This window comes from Cyrtonyx montezumae, unplaced genomic scaffold (assembly GCF_038088225.1).
Source record: "Cyrtonyx montezumae isolate F1298 unplaced genomic scaffold, pur_monq_1.0 scaffold_59, whole genome shotgun sequence".
In the NCBI taxonomy this organism is placed as follows: domain Eukaryota; kingdom Metazoa; phylum Chordata; class Aves; order Galliformes; family Odontophoridae; genus Cyrtonyx; species Cyrtonyx montezumae.
This window is the reverse complement of record NW_027072066.1, coordinates 340,289-355,980: the sequence shown is the minus strand read 5'-3', so window position 1 is coordinate 355,980 and position 15,692 is coordinate 340,289. Positions and strand designations below refer to the sequence as shown.

The 15,692-nt window shown below is 61.1% G+C and overlaps 6 non-coding genes across 6 annotated transcripts; all 6 read right to left on the bottom strand.

The window, feature by feature from the left end:
* Nucleotides 1-4,747: 4,747 nt before the first annotated feature.
* Nucleotides 4,748-4,938, bottom strand: LOC136056857 (U2 spliceosomal RNA). Its single transcript, XR_010622976.1, has one exon. It is a non-coding gene; the product is annotated as a U2 spliceosomal RNA (small nuclear RNA).
* A 1,502-nt stretch (nucleotides 4,939-6,440) lies between these two features.
* LOC136056867 (U2 spliceosomal RNA) lies at nucleotides 6,441-6,631 on the bottom strand. The gene has a single exon (XR_010622985.1). It is a non-coding gene; the product is annotated as a U2 spliceosomal RNA (small nuclear RNA).
* Nucleotides 6,632-7,658: 1,027 nt separating this feature from the next.
* LOC136056866 (U2 spliceosomal RNA) lies at nucleotides 7,659-7,849 on the bottom strand. The gene has a single exon (XR_010622984.1). It is a non-coding gene; the product is annotated as a U2 spliceosomal RNA (small nuclear RNA).
* A 1,538-nt stretch (nucleotides 7,850-9,387) lies between these two features.
* LOC136056865 (U2 spliceosomal RNA) lies at nucleotides 9,388-9,578 on the bottom strand. The gene has a single exon (XR_010622983.1). It is a non-coding gene; the product is annotated as a U2 spliceosomal RNA (small nuclear RNA).
* A 1,145-nt stretch (nucleotides 9,579-10,723) lies between these two features.
* LOC136056864 (U2 spliceosomal RNA) lies at nucleotides 10,724-10,914 on the bottom strand. Its single transcript, XR_010622982.1, has one exon. It is a non-coding gene; the product is annotated as a U2 spliceosomal RNA (small nuclear RNA).
* Nucleotides 10,915-12,817: 1,903 nt separating this feature from the next.
* LOC136056856 (U2 spliceosomal RNA) lies at nucleotides 12,818-13,008 on the bottom strand. The gene has a single exon (XR_010622975.1). It is a non-coding gene; the product is annotated as a U2 spliceosomal RNA (small nuclear RNA).
* Between the last annotated feature and the right edge of the window lie 2,684 nt (nucleotides 13,009-15,692).

Below are 15,692 nucleotides of genomic sequence, written 5' to 3'. Positions count from 1 at the left end.
TTTCCCGTCCCCCTTTCCCCCGTCCCCTTTTCCCCGTCCCCTCTTTCCCTTTTCCCATTTCCCCCGTCCCCCTTTTCCCCATCCCCCTTTTCCCCATCCCCCCTTTCCCCATCCTCCTTTACCCTTTTCCCCGTCCCCCTTTACCCTTTTCCCTGTCCCCCTTTCCCCATCCCCCTTTTCCCATCCCCCTTTCCTCCTTTCCCTTTCCCCTTTTTTCCTCAAACCGAGGTGGGGCAGAGAGCAGCATCACAAACGCAGACCTTGCGAAGACCGCCCTGCAATGCACGGAGGGACGGATCAGAATCGGCTGTGATTGGCTGTGATTGGCTGTGATTGGCTGTGATTGGCTGTGATTGGCTGTGATTGGCTGTGATTGGTTGTGACTGGTTGTGATTGGTTGTGATTTCTTTTCTGAAAGAGTGGTCAGGCACTGGGATGGCCTGCCTAGGGAGGTGGTTGAGGCACCATCCCTAGCGCTGTTCAAGAAGCGTTTAGATGAGGTGCTAAAGGACTTAATTTAGTAGTTGGGTAGAGATAGTGATAGGAGGATGGTTGGACTAGATGATCTTACAGGTCCTTTCCAACCTTATGAACTTATGAACTTATGATTGGTTGCTGATTGGTTGCTGATTGGTTGCTGATTGGCTGTGATTGGCTGTGATTGGCTGTGATTGGCTGTGATTGGTTGCTGATTGCTGATTGGTTGTGAGTGGTTGCTGATTGGTTGCTGATTGATGATTGGTTGCTGATTGGCTGTGATTGGTTGCTGATTGGCTGTGATTGGTTGCTGATTGGCTGTGATTGGTTGTGAGTGGTTGCTGATTGGTTGTGAGTGGTTGCTGATTGGTTGCTGATTGGTTGCTGATTGGTTGTGATTGGTTGTGATTGGCTGTGATTGGTTGCTGATTGGCTGTGATTGGTTGCTGATTGGCTGTGATTGGTTGTGATTGGTTGCTGATTGGTTGCTGATTGGTTGTGATTGGTTGCTGATTGGCTGTGATTGGTTGTGATTGGTTGTGATTGGTTGCTGATTGGTTGTGATTGGTTATTGATTGGTTGCTGATTGGTTGTGATTGGTTGTGATTGGCTGTGATTGGTTGTGATTGGTTGCTGATTGCTGATTGGTTGTGATTGGTTGTGATTGGTTGCTGATTGGTCCATTTTGGGGGCTGTTGTGGGGCCGTTTTTGGGGTCTGTTTTTGGATCCGTTTTGGGGTCCGTTTTCGGGCTGTTTTGGGGCCGTTTTGGGGCCATTCCGGGACGGGCGTGCGCTGCGCTGGGGTCGGTCGGGGCCGCGCGGAGCTGTCACGGTGCTACGACATTTGTTGTATTACTGCTATTCCATATCGTGACGTCACGTGGTGCACTGGGAGTTAAAGGAGCCGGCGCTCGCACCGCGGGTTCGATTCCCGCTCGGGTCCGCCCAGAACGGCGCTGGAGCATTCGCTCTTCAGCTCCCAGAGCAGCGCAGGGTGTGACGATGCGGAACAGCAGCAGTACAACAGCAACCGGAGCCGCCCCGCGGCGACCCACGAGCGGTCACGTGATACGCGCCGCTTCCCGACACCGGAGCCCCGTTCGTCGCAGCGCGTCATCGCGAGATCACGTGATCCCATCACGTGGACGCCACCTCCAAGATGGCGGCTACCCGGAGCATCGCGGGCCCGGAGCCGCCGTTCTCGCTCCCGTTCCCGGCCCCGCCGCTCACCCCGCGGACGTCGCTGAGGCGCTGCCGCGTCTCCGGGCTGCTCCGGATCGCACCGCCCCGCAACGGCGCCGTACGGACGGAGCGACGCCCCGCCGCAAACATGGCGGCCACGCATGCGCAGTGCGGCGGCGGAAAGCCGCGCGCTGATTGGTCCGCGCGGCGCCGGCTCCTGAAGGCCACGCCTCCTCCGTTAACCCCTTCGTGCCCGCGGGGCAGCCGGGGGGTGCAGCTCAATGATCTTCAAGGTCCCTTCCATCCTGTAAGGCACGTGGACGTGATTCGTGTCAGCAGAGGCGCTGTGAAGGATGCTGCTGCAATGACTGTGAACTGGGCTTAACCGCAACCAGCAGAGAAAATCGCTTAAAGGAGTACGTTTCCTTCTAAGGCACGGAAGGACAAACTGAGAGCAGAGCTCTCTCTGCATCGCAGACATCGGCCAACCCTGCGAAACGGAGCCCGGGAGGGCTACAGAGAGAAGCATCTCAAACGCAGACCTTGCAAGGCCGGGCAGGGATGAGCCAGGGCGTTACGAAAGACCACCGGCCTTCATCCCGAACACCACCTGAAGGAGTGTGCAACCCCCCAGCGGCTGGCCACACGAGCACAGGAGGACAAAATGATGAACCGAAAGGAGGAGGGGACTTCGGGGGATTTGAAATGAGACACTGTGTAAAGAAAAGGGAGCGTCTCGTTGGGGTGCGTCGGTGGTGGAGCGGAGGCACCGCGGCACAGCCAGCGCTCACTGCTGACTGCTTCGCACCTTTTGATCGTAATAAAATATCCCCAAACTTTATGACCATCCCAAACCATCCCATCTGCCCTTCTGGAGAGGATATTTGTTTGCGTTGCCTGAGGAGGTCGCACTTGCAGAATTTACCCACCTCTTTTACAGTGGTGGACAAGGCGAGCGAGGTGAGTGCTCCAGGAAGCTGCTGTTGCTGCTGGGCCGCTCTGATCACCTGGACGAGGGGACTGAGCGTACCTCAGTAAGTTTGCAGATGACACCAAGTTGGGAGGATGTGTCAAACTGCCTGAGGGTAGGGAGGCCCTTCAGAGGGATTTGGATAGGCTGAACAGCTGGGCTGAGCTCAATGGGATGAGGTTCAATAAGACCAAGTGCCGGGTCCTGCACTTTGGCCACAATAACCCCATGCAATGCTATAGGCTTGGGGCAGAATGGCTTGAAGAATGGAGAGAGGAAAAGGACCTGGGGGTGTTGGTTGATGCTCGGCTCAACATGAGCCGGCAGTGTGCCCAGGTGGCCAAGAAGGCCAACAGCATCCTGGCCTGGATTAGAAATAGTGTAGCCAGCAGGAGCAGGGAGGTGATCATCCCCCTGTACTCAGCTCTGGTACGGCCGCACCTCGAGTACTGTGTTCAGTTTTGGGCCCCTCACTACAAGAAGGACATTGAGGCCCTGGAGCGTGTTCAGAGAAGGGCAACAAAACTGGTGAGGGGTCTGGAGCACAAGTCTTATGAGGAGCGGCTGAGGGAGCTGGGATTGTTTAGTCTGGAGAAGAGGAGGCTCAGAGGAGACCTTATTGCACTCTGCCACTTCCTGAAGGGGGGTTGTGGTGAGGAGGGGGTGGGCCTCTTCTCCCTGATAAATAACGACAGGACGAGAGGGAATGGCCACAAGTTGCGCTGGGGAAGATTTAGATGAGACCTGAGGAAACATTTTTTCTCTGAAAGAGTGGTCAGGCACTGGGATGGCCTGCCTAGGGAGGTGGTTGAGGCACCATCCCTAGCGCTGTTCAAGAAGCGTTTAGATGAGGTGCTGAGGGATTGGATTTAGTAGTTGGGTAGGGATAGTGATAGGAGGATGGTTGGACTAGATGATCTTGTAGGTCCTTGCGCAACTGTGATGCTTCCGACCCAACCATCCCACACTGCTGTGACCTTTCAGGACCCTCCGAGCACCGTCCTGTAAGGCACAGTGGGACACACCTAATTGCTGAGACATAACGAGGAGGAGAGCTGGGTGCTTCTGTGCAGGACACACGCAGCAGCGCTGCGGAGAGGCAGATTTGGGGGGAAAAGGATGGATCGCAGCACCCGGCGGCGTCAGCACTGGGAGACGTAGACTGTGCTTTTGCAGAGGGAATTTCCAGTACGTCTGTGTGGGGTCAGCGGCCAAACAGAGTCAAGTTGAAACTGGGGCACTCCGACCTAGGTAAAATGGGCATGGGCACCGGGAAAGGGAATTAGGGAGGGGAGAGGATAGGCTGGCAGAGCACGGCACTGGCGAGGAATTACGGAAGGTATTGTCCTCCCACTGCTGTAAAAAGGACAGAACACACCTGAACATGGGGGGGCTGGAAACAGACACCGCGTGGGAATACCATCGTGGGAATACCATCGTGGAAATGTCACATCACCGTGGAAATGTCACATCACCGTGGAAATGTCACATCACCGTGGAAATGTCACATCATCGTGGAAATGTCATCGTGGAAATATCATATCATCATGGAAATATCATCGTGGAAATATCATAGCATCGTGGAAATGTCATAGCATCGTGGAAATGTCATAGCATCGTGGAAATGTCATAGCATCGTGGAAATGTCACCGTGGAAATACCATATCATCGTGGAAATACCATATCATCGTGGAAATACCATATCATCGTGGAAATACCATATCATCGTGGAAATACCATCTTGGAAATATCACATCACCGTGGAAATATCACTGTGGAAATCCCGTTAGTGCGGACGTGCGCCCACGATGGCGGTAACGAGTGAAAGTGCAGCTGCTCTTGACTGCGAGCGCTTCGAACACGACCCACGGCTCACAGCGTGCAGCTCTAAAACCGCTGCTGGCAGCGGCACTCCGAACCATTTCCATTTCAGCCGACCGCAAGCACGGGGCGGGAGCGGGACCGGAAACGGAAGTGCGCCGCCACAGCGCCACCGCGGAAGGAACGGAACAGCGCCCCCCGGCGGAACACAGCGCCACCGCTCCGGAACAGCGCCCCCCGCAGCGCACAGCGCCACCCCGCTCCGCTCTGTCCTTCACCAGCCACGCTCCTCCCGAGGGAGGTGCACCGTGCCCGGAAGTACTGCCATACCGGGACGATGCGCGGAGCGGAGGGAGCAAGCTCCGGGTCCAACTCCCGAGCCCAAAAATCCGTTTAATATAAAGTCCTCTCATCGAGGACGTATCAGATATTAAACTGATAAGAACAGATACTACACTTGATCTTAGCCAAAAGGCCGAGAAGCGATAACCCCTCCTCCCCGCGCCCCCTGCCCGGCTCCACGCGCGCCCCCGACATCTCACGGACGCGCCCCCGCAGCCCCCTTTCCACCTCCGCCCCGCCTCCCCCTGCCCCTCCGCCCGGTGCCGCTCCCGTTCCGCCCATAATGGCGGCCCCGCCGGGTCCCGGTGCTCGGCGGCGGAGCGCTCCCGGCGGCCCCTGCGCCCTTATTAGCATATACCCGCCTTTTTCTGCACTCCTCTCTCCCATTGGCTGAAGGCCGCAGGCCCCGCCTCCATCTGCGCCTCTCGCAGCCCCGCCCCCTACAGGAACACAGCGGCACTGCACACAGCGCTGAGTGCTCGTGGTACAGCCACTGCTGGGCCCTTCCAGCACGGCCCAGTACAGCCCAGCACGGCCCAGTACGGCCCAGTACATCCATCCCAATACACCCACAGATCTTCACATCCCTTTACACCCACTGCTCTGCACATCCCAGTAGACCCCAGTCCATCCCCGTACATCCACTGCTCTGTCCATCCCAGTCCATCCCAGTCCATCCCAGTACACTCCCCCAGCTCCGTCCGTCCCAGTACATCCCAGTACATCATAGTACATCCCAGTACAGCCATCCCAGTACACCCACAGATCTGTCCACCCATCCCAGTTCGACCCAGTACACACCAGTGCCCCCCAGTACACCCTGTCCTCTGACCATCCCAGTACACCCCAGTACCTTCCAGTACACTCCCCCAGCTCCGCCCATCCCAGTACCCTCAGTACAGCCACTGCTCCACCCATCCCAGTACATCCCAGTATATCCCAGTCCACCCCAGTACCCCCACAGCTCTTCACAACTCAGCACATCCACTGCTCTGCACACCCATCCCAGTACATCCCAGTACACATCAGTACACACAACAGCTCCTCCCGTCCAAGTCCATCTCAGTCCATCTCAGTCCATCCCAGTATATCCCAGTCCATCCCAGTACACCCACTCCTCCACCCCTCCCAATCCATCCCAGTGCCTCCCAGTACACACCAGTCCATCCCAGTCCACCCTCTGCTCTGCCTGCCCTTCCCAGTCCATCCAGAGCTTTGCATACCCATCCCAGTACACACCAGTACACACCAGTACAACCACAGCTCTGCCCCTCCCAGTCCATCCCAGTATATCCCAGTTCATCCCAGTACACCCACAGCTTCACCCTCCCCAGTCCATCCCAGTACAACCACTGCTCTGCCTGCCCTTCCCAGTCCATCCCAGTCCATCCCAGTCCATCCCAGTCCATCCCAGTCCATCCACTACTCTGCACATCCCAGTACACCCCAGTACTAACTCAGCTCCGCCCATCCCAGTCCACCCACTTCCACCCACCCCAGTCCATCCCAGTGCCTCCCAGCACACACCAGTACCTCCCAGTCCACCCTACGCACCGCCCGCCCCTCCCCCCCTGGTCCTCCCGGCCACCGGGAGCGCTGTGCCCCACCCCGCTCCGCTCTGTCCTTCACCAGCCACGTTCCTCCCGAGGGAGGTGCACCGTGCCCGGAAGTACTGCCATACCGGGACGATGCGCGGAGCGGAGGGAGCAAGCTCCGGGTCCAACTCCCGAGCCCAAAAATCCGTTTAATATAAAGTCCTCTCATCGAGGACGTATCAGATATTAAACTGATAAGAACAGATACTACACTTGATCTTAGCCAAAAGGCCGAGAAGCGATACCCCCTCCTCCCCGCGCCCCCCACGCGGCCCCACGCGCGCCCCCGACACCTCACGGGCGCGCTCCCTCCGCCGCCTCCGCCCCCTTCCCACTTCCTTCCCTCCCCCCCTGCCCTCCCGCCCCGCGCTGTTCCCTCTCCGCCCATAATGGCGGCCCCGGGTCCCGGTGCTCGGCGGCGGAGCGCTCCCGGCGGCCCCTGCGCCCTTATTAGCATATTCCCACCTTCTTTCTGCACGCTTCCCTCCTATTGGCTGAAGGACTGCAGGCCCCGCCTCCATCTGTCCCCAGATTCCCCCCCCCATCTGTACAGCCCCGTAGAGCCCAGTACGGCCCAGCACAGCCCAGTACGGCCCAGTACAGCCCAGCACGGCCCAGCACAGCACAGTACAGCCCAGTACGGCCCAGCACAGCACAGTACAGCTCAGCACAGCCCAGTACGGCCCAGCACAGCCCAGTACGGCCCAGTACGGCCCAGCACAGCCAGTACGGCCCAGTACGGCCCAGTACGGCCCAGTACGGCCCAGCACAGCCCAGTACGGCCACAGCTCTTTCATCCCACTACATCCAAGTCCATCCCAGTACGTCCCAGTGCACCCACTGCTCTGCCCACCCATCCCATTACACACCAGTGCACTCACAGCTTCGCCCATCCCAGTACATCCCAGTACACACCAGTACGCCCACAGCTCCGCCCCTCCCAGTCCATCCCAGTGCCTCCCAGTACATCCCAGTTCATCCCAGTCCACCCTCTGCTCCGCCCCTCCCAGTCCACCCCAGTCCATCCCAGTACCCCCAGTGCTCTGCACACCCATCCCAGTACACCCCAGAGCTCTGCCTATCCCAGTACACCCCAGTACAACCTCAGCTCCGCCCCTCCCAGCGCATCCCAGTGCCTCCCAGCACACACCAGTTCCTCCCAGTCCACCCTCCGCTCCGCCCGCCCCTCCCCCCCCGGTCCTCCCGGCCGCCGGGGGCGCTGTGCCCCACCCCGCTCCGCTCTGTCCTTCACCAGCCACGCTCCTCCCGAGGGAGGTGCACCGTGCCCGGAAGTACTGCCATACCGGGACGATGCGCGGAGCGGAGGGAGCAAGCTCCGGGTCCAACTCCCGAGCCCAAAAATCCGTTTAATATAAAGTCCTCTCATCGAGGACGTATCAGATATTAAACTGATAAGAACAGATACTACACTTGATCTTAGCCAAAAGGCCGAGAAGCGATACCCTCACCTCCCCGCGCCCCCCACGCGGGCCCACGCGCGCCCCCGACACCTCACGGACGCGCCCCCGCCGCTCCCGCCGCCCCCTTCCCACCTCCTACCCTCTCCGCCCTTCCCCCTGCCCGGTGCCGCTCCCGTTCCGCCCATAATGGCGGCCCCGGGTCCCGGTGCTCCGCGCCGGAGCGCTCCCGGCGGCCCCTGCGCCCTTATTAGCATATTCCCACCTTCTTTCTGCACTCTTCCCTCCTATTGGCTGAAGGACCGCAGGCCCTGCCTCCATCTGTCCCCAGATCCCCCCCCCCCCATCTGTACAGCCCTGTAGAGCCCAGCACAGCGCAGTACAGCCCAGTACAGCCCAGTACGGCCAGTACAGCCCAGTACGGCCCAGCACGGCCAGCACAGCCCCGTACAGCCCAGCACAGCCCAGCACAGCCAGTACAGCCCAGCACGGCCCAGCACAGCACAGTACAGCCCAGTACAGCCCAGTACGGCCCAGCACGGCCAGTACAGCCCAGTACGGCCCAGCACAGCGCAGTACAGCCCAGCACAGCCCAGCACAGCGCAGTACAGCCCAGTACGTCCCAGCACAGCACAGTACAGCCCAGTACAGCCCAGTACGGCCCAGCACGGGCAGTACAGCCCAGTACAGCCCAGCACGGCCCAGTACAGCCCAGTACGGCCCAGTACGGCCCAGCACAGCCCAGCACAGCCCAGTACGGCCCAGTACGGCCCAGTACAGCCCAGCACAGCACAGTACGGCCCAGTATGGCCCAGCACAGCCCAGTACGGCCCAGCACAGCCAGTACAGCCCAGTACGGCCCAGTACAGCCCAGTACGGCCCAGCACAGCCCAGTACGGCCACAGCTCTTTCATCCCACTACATCCCAGTCCATCCCAGTACGTCCCAGTGCCCCCACTGCTCTGCCCACCCATCCCATTACACACCAGTGCACTCACAGCTTCGCTCATTCCAGTACATCCCAGTACACTCCAGTACATCCCAGTATACCCAGTACACACCAGTGTCTCTCAGTACACCCTCTCCTCTGACCATCCCAGTACATCCCAGTACCTTCCAGTACATCCCAGTACACTCACTGCTCTGCCCATCCCGGTACATCCCAGTACACCCTGTCCTCTGACCATCCCAGTACATCCCAGTACCTTCCAGTACACTCCCCCAGCTCCGCCCATCCCAGTACCCTCAGTACAGCCACTGCTCCACCCATCCCAGTCTATCCCAGTCCATCCCAGTACACCCACAGCTCTTCACAACTCAGCACATCCCAGTCCATCCCGGTCCATCCCAGTCCACCCAGTGCTCTGCACACCCATACCAGTACACCCCAGTACACCCTAGAGCTCTGCCTATCCCAGTACACCCCAGTACACCCCAGTACTACCTCAGCTCCGCCCCTCCCAGTCCATCCCAGTGCCTCCCAGTACTCACCAGTCCCTCCCAGTCCACCCTCCGCTCCGCCCCTCCCCCCCCGGTCCCACCCCGCCCCGCTCTGTCCTTCACCAGCCACGCTCCTCCCGAGGGAGGTGCACCGTGCCCGGAAGTACTGCCATACCGGGACGATGCGCGGAGCGGAGGGAGCAAGCTCCGGGTCCAACTCCCGAGCCCAAAAATCCGTTTAATATAAAGTCCTCTCATCGAGGACGTATCAGATATTAAACTGATAAGAACAGATACTACACTTGATCTTAGCCAAAAGGCCGAGAAGCGATACCCCCTCCTCCCCGCGCCCCCCACGCGGCCCCATGCGCGCCCCCGACACCTCACGGACGCGCTCCCGCCGCTCCCGCCGCCCCCTTCCCACCTCCTACCCTCTCCCCCCCTCCCGCCCCCGCCCGGTGCCGCTCCCGTTCCGCCCATAATGGCGGCCCCGGGTCCCGGTGCTCGGCGGCGGAGCGCTCCCGGCGGCCCCTGCGCCCTTATTAGCATCTTCCCGCCTCCTTTCTGCACTCTTCCCTCCCATTGGCTGAAGGCCCGCAGGCCCCGCCCCCATCTGCGACTCTCGGAGCCCCGCCCCCTACAGGAACACAGCGGCACTGCACACAGCGCTGAGTGCTCGTGGTACAGCCACTGCTGGGCCCTTCCAGTACGGCCCAGTACGGCCCAGTACGGCCCAGCACGGCCCCATACAGCCCAGTATAGCCCAGCACAGCCCAGTACAGCCTCGTACAGCCCAGTACGGCCCTGCACAGCCCAGCACAGCCACAGATCTTCACATCCCAGTACATCCACTGCTGTGCACATCCCAGTACGTCCCAGTAAGTCCCAGTTCATACCAGTACACCCATTGCTCTGCACATCCCAGTACATCCCAGTCCATCCCAGTACATCCTCTGCTCTGCACAACCATCCCAGTACATCCCAGTATATCCCAGTACAGCCACAGATCTTCACATCTCTGTACATCCACTGCTGTGCACATCCCAGTATGTCCCAGTACACTCCAGTACATCCCAGTATACCCAGGCCTCCACCATCCCAGTCCATCCCAGTACACCCACGGCTCTGCCCACCCATCCCAGTTCAACCCAGTACACACCAGTCCATCCCAGTCCACCCTCTGCTCCGCCCGCCCCTCCCAGTCTATTCCAGTCCATCCAGTGTTCTGCATACCCATTCCAGTGCACACCAGTACACACCAGTACGCATCAGTACACCCACAGCTCCGCCCATCCCAGTACACACCAGTACACAACAGTACAACCACAGCTCTGCCACTCCCAGTGCCTCCCAGTACACACCAGTCCCTCCCAGTCCACCCTCCGCTCCGCACCTCCCCCCCCGGTCCTCCCGGCCGCCGGGGGCGCTGTGCCCCACCCCGCTCCGCTCTGTCCTTCACCAGCCACGCTCCTCCCGAGGGAGGTGCACCGTGCCCGGAAGTACTGCCATACCGGGACGATGCGCGGAGCGGAGGGAGCAAGCTCCGGGTCCAACTCCCGAGCCCAAAAATCCGTTTAATATAAAGTCCTCTCATCGAGGACGTATCAGATATTAAACTGATAAGAACAGATACTACACTTGATCTTAGCCAAAAGGCCGAGAAGCGATACCCCCTCCTCCCCGCGCCCCCCGCCCGGCCCCACGCGCGCCCCCGACACCTCACGGACGCGCCCCCGCCGCCCCCGCCGCCCCCTTCTTACCTCTTCCCTCCCCTCTCCCTCCCCAACCGGTGCCGCTCCCGTTCCGCCCATAATGGCGGCCCCGCCGGGTCCCGGTGCTCCGCGGCGGAGCGCTCCCGGCGTCCCTCGCGGCTCTCATTAGCATGGCCCCGCCCCTCGCTCCACAGCCCCCTCCCATCGGCAGCGCCGCGCGGAACGCGGCTCCCAAAGGTTTCCGGCGGTGCCGTTTCCGTTCCGGTCCCCGCGTGACGACGGGGCGCCCACAGCTCCGGGCAGCGCCGCCTCCGGGAGAACGATCTCCCCCCACATCCGCCCTCGCTCTTGAATCAAGGAAGTGAACTGGATCGAGTCGAAACCGGGCACCGCAGCTGGAGCAAACGGGGGACTTTGGGAAGAAACTCCGGTTGCAGCTCCGTGCGAGGGCGGTCCCGCACAGAGAAGGACGGCGCGACCGTGGGTAGGGAGGTGGTTTACAGCACAGTGGAGGGTCCGGAGAACATAAGTGGAAATGCTGTGTGCAGTGGGGGGGGTCTGTGAGGATACGGAGGCAGATTTGCTGGGACGTAGTGTCATCCCTTTAACTCCTGGAGATTGAGCAGCGGAGACGTCGCTCACATCGGATTTCTGTCCGTCTTTGGGATGTGATGAATATTGATGTGGCGCCTCTCAGCGTGCAGTCGTTTCTCTCTTTGCTGTGCACGTTTGGTGGAGAGATCCCCCACGCACGCAGCGCTGGGAGGAAGGGAATCCCTGCTGGACACAACTCATGGGTGTGCCACGTCACTGCGTGGGATTTCTCGGCATCGCTCCGCCCGCCTTTAACTGACAGCCGCTCCCCCGCGTCCTCCCGCTACCGCACCGCGTACGGAGCCCCTCCCGCTCCCGTTGCTCACGGGCTCAGGCCGAGTACGGGGCGGCCCCGGCGAGGTCTCCCCCTTCTCCGGACCGCGCACCGCCTCTCTCGGCCTTTCCCCACACATCGGCGCTGCATCCCGCGCCCTCCTACGGCCCCGCTCCCGCAGCCCCACATCCGTTCGTTGGGGGCCCGGCCCGGACGCAGCGCCCCCGGCGGAACAGTGCCCCCCGTGGAGCGGACACGCGCGGCCGCCCGGCGCTGCTCCGCCCCTTTATTGCGTGCTCAGTGCATTGCCACTGCTGGCAGCGGTCGGCGCGCATCGAGCTTCACACCTATCACACTCTGCACGTCCCAGTACACCCCAGAATACCCCAGTACACCCACAGCTCCACCCTCCCCACTACATCCCAGTACACCCACTGCTCTGCCCACCCATCCCAGTACGTCCCAGTACACCCACTACTCTGACCATCCCAGTACCTTCCAGTACACCCACAGCTCCACCCTCCCCAGTCCATCCCAGTACACCCACTGCTCTGCCCATCTATCCCAGTTCAACCCAGTACACACCAGTGCCTCCCAGTACACCCTCTCCTCCGCCCATCCCAGTCCATCCCAGTACACCCATCCCAATGCATCCCAGCACACACCAGTACACACACTGCTCTGCCCACCCTTCCCAGTCCATCCCAGTCCCAGCACACACCAGTACACACACTGCTCTGCCCACCCCTCCCAGTCCATCCCAGTCCATCCCAGTCCATCCCAGTATACCCATCCCAGTAACCCTACAGCTCTTCACATCCCAGTACACCCACTGCTCTTCCCACCCCTCCCAGTACAACCATAGCTCCGCCCCTCCCAGTCCATCCCAGTCCACACCAGTCCATCCCATCCCCCCCGGTCCTCCCGGCCGCCGGGGGCGCTGTGCCCCACCCCGCTCCGCTCTGTCCTTCACCAGCCACGCTCCTCCCGAGGGAGGTGCACCGTGCCCGGAAGTACTGCCATACCGGGACGATGCGCGGAGCGGAGGGAGCAAGCTCCGGGTCCAACTCCCGAGCCCAAAAATCCGTTTAATATAAAGTCCTCTCATCGAGGACGTATCAGATATTAAACTGATAAGAACAGATACTACACTTGATCTTAGCCAAAAGGCCGAGAAGCGATACCCCCTCCTCCCCGCGCCCCCCACGCGGCCCCACGCGCGCCCCCGACACCTCACGGACGCGCATTCTTCTCCCTCCCCTCCCCCTTTCCCATCCTTTCCGTACCACCCCCTCCTCCCCCCGTCCCGCCCCGCTCCGTTTCTTCACCGATCGCGGCCCCACCGATCCCAAGTTCAGCTGTACGTAGCTCCCGGCGGCCCCCGCGGCGCTCATTAGCATATCCCCGCCCTTCACTTTAATCCCCGCCCACCACTCGCTCTCTTCTGCCCCGTTGGAGCGCTGCCCATCTCCGTCCCATCTCCATCGCATCTCTGCGCTGTCGCTCCCGTTCCCGTTCCGCCTTTGTCATCTCCCCCACGCATCCACAGCGCACTGACACAGACACGCCTTCCTTCTCCCGCCTCATTAGCATATGCTAATGTCCCTCTGCGCATGCTCAGTGGTGCTCGAGCGCCCTCGGCTTCCTCCCCCTCCACCGCTCGCTTCTCCCGTTCGGGATTTCCCGAAGCTCGGGGGCGGGGCCTGCGCGGCCGCGGCCAATGGGGGGGAGCCGTGCGGCTGAGGGGGCGGGGATAGGCTAATGAGAGCCGAGGGGTACGCCGGGAGCGCTGCGCCGGTGCGAAACGAGATCGGCGGGGGCCGCCATGGCGGGGGGAGCGGAGCGGGGCGGGGCGGGGGGAGCGGAGCGGAGCGGGGCGGGGCGGGGGGAGGGGGGGTGGGACGGAGAGAGTGGGAAAGGGCAGCGCGGGAGAGGGATGCGTGTCCGTGGGGAGTCGGGGGCTCGCGTGGGGCTGGGTAGGGGGCGTTAGGACGTGTGTCCTTTTCTGCCTCCCCCCGCTCCACGTTTCTTTCCCCTTTTTATTGTTAATTCGTTGGGGGCTGCGCCCATTTTTGGCCCTTCCATGGGATCGGGAAGCGATGCGAGTGGGAAGGGCCCCACGAAGGCCGTCCCGTCCCACTCCCCGCGAAGGGCACAGACACCCACAGACACGCACAGACACCCGCGGCTCCGTCAGCGCACACAGCAAGGGGCTCCGTAGGTACGTGGGTCGGAACAGGCGTGCCAAGGGGGGGCTACCCCTCTGCTCAGCAGGGAAGAACTGGCTGCAGCACCCCCAGACCTCACCCCCCCAGACCTCACACCCCCAAATCTCAGCCCCCCCAGACCTCATCCCCCCAAACCTCACACCTCCAGACCTCACCCCCCCAGACCTCACACCCCCAAACCTCACCCCTCCAGACCTCACCCCCCCAGACCTCACCGCCCCAAACCTCACCCCCAGACTCTCACCCCCCCAGACCTCACCCCCCCAAACCTCACCCCCAGACTCTCACACCCCCAAACCTCACACCCCCAAATCTCAGCCCCCCCAGACCTCACCCCCCCGAACCTCACCCCCAGACTCTCACCCCCCCAGACTCTCACCCCCCCAGACTCTCACCCCCCCAGACCTCACCCCCCCAGACCTCACCCCCCCCAGACCTCACATCCCTGAGCTTGAACCTTCGCGTGGGATCTGTGTGGGCAGAGCCAATCCGAGCCCCTGCCCATGAGACCGAATGTTCCCAAGTCCCTGTGCTGAACAGCACGCATGCCAGGGTCCTGAGGGAGCTGATGTGGATTGCAATCAAGGAAACATCACTGGCACTTCCGGGAAGGGAGGAAGGAGGAGCTGGGGAACTAGAGCCAGAGAGCCTAACTGCTGCGCCTGGGAAGACACGCTAAGGCACACGAGGGATGAGTGGGTGAGCTGAGACAGCGGCACGGCCTTGGCGAGGGCAGGCTGCGCCCAACTCATCTGGTGGCCTTCCATGGTGGAGTGACTGCACTGGTGAACAAAGGGAAGGCAACCGAGGTCACCGACCTGGGCATCTGCAAGGCCTCTGACGTGGTCCCTCTCCTGACCCTTATCACTGAGATAAATGGAGTTCAAGGGTGAATTGTCCCGTGGATAAGGAATTGGATGGAAGGCCACAGCCGGAGGGTCGTGGTCCGTGACAACCCCCCAGGGGTCGGTGGAGCGGAAGGGAAGGATGCCATCCAGGGGGGCCTTGATAGACTCAGAGGTGAGCCCACTTGAACCTAACGAGGTCCAACAAAGCGAAGCGCAAGGTGTGGGACTTCAGCCGAGGTAAATCCCAGAAGAGAACAACTGCTGTGAGAGTGACACAGCTCTGGCAAAGGCTGCCCAGGGAGGCGGGCGAGTGTCCTCCTCTGGAGATGCTCAGAACCACCTGGACAACTGTGTGGGAGCTGCTGAATCTCGGCCTGAACCTCTGACGGATCAGCTGAGGTGGGCACTGAGCCAGCCATGGAGCACAGGTGAAGGCAGAGCACCTGTGTGACCGCCAGGGGCAGAGGGGAAGGGCCGGCCCTGGCTCTGAGGTTCAGGTTGGGTATTTCATTGCGGACGTCCCTCGGTCCTTTCTGTGCTCCTCGGTGCACTGCTCCCCTTTGTTTTTCTCCCACTGCCATGTGATGCAGCGCTCTCTGTATTCCTCCTGCAGTATTTATTTTCTGCTTCCCTCACCGTTATTTGTCCCGTTTGCTGGGGGCTGTTGGTGCTGGTTTTTCTCTCGGAAGCAGAGGGTGGGTCCTGCAGGGCCGTGGTGACGCCTCTCACTGCACCCACTCCTCCCTCCACGGAAATTAACAGACCCTGCTAATTGCCTTTATGCTGCTTG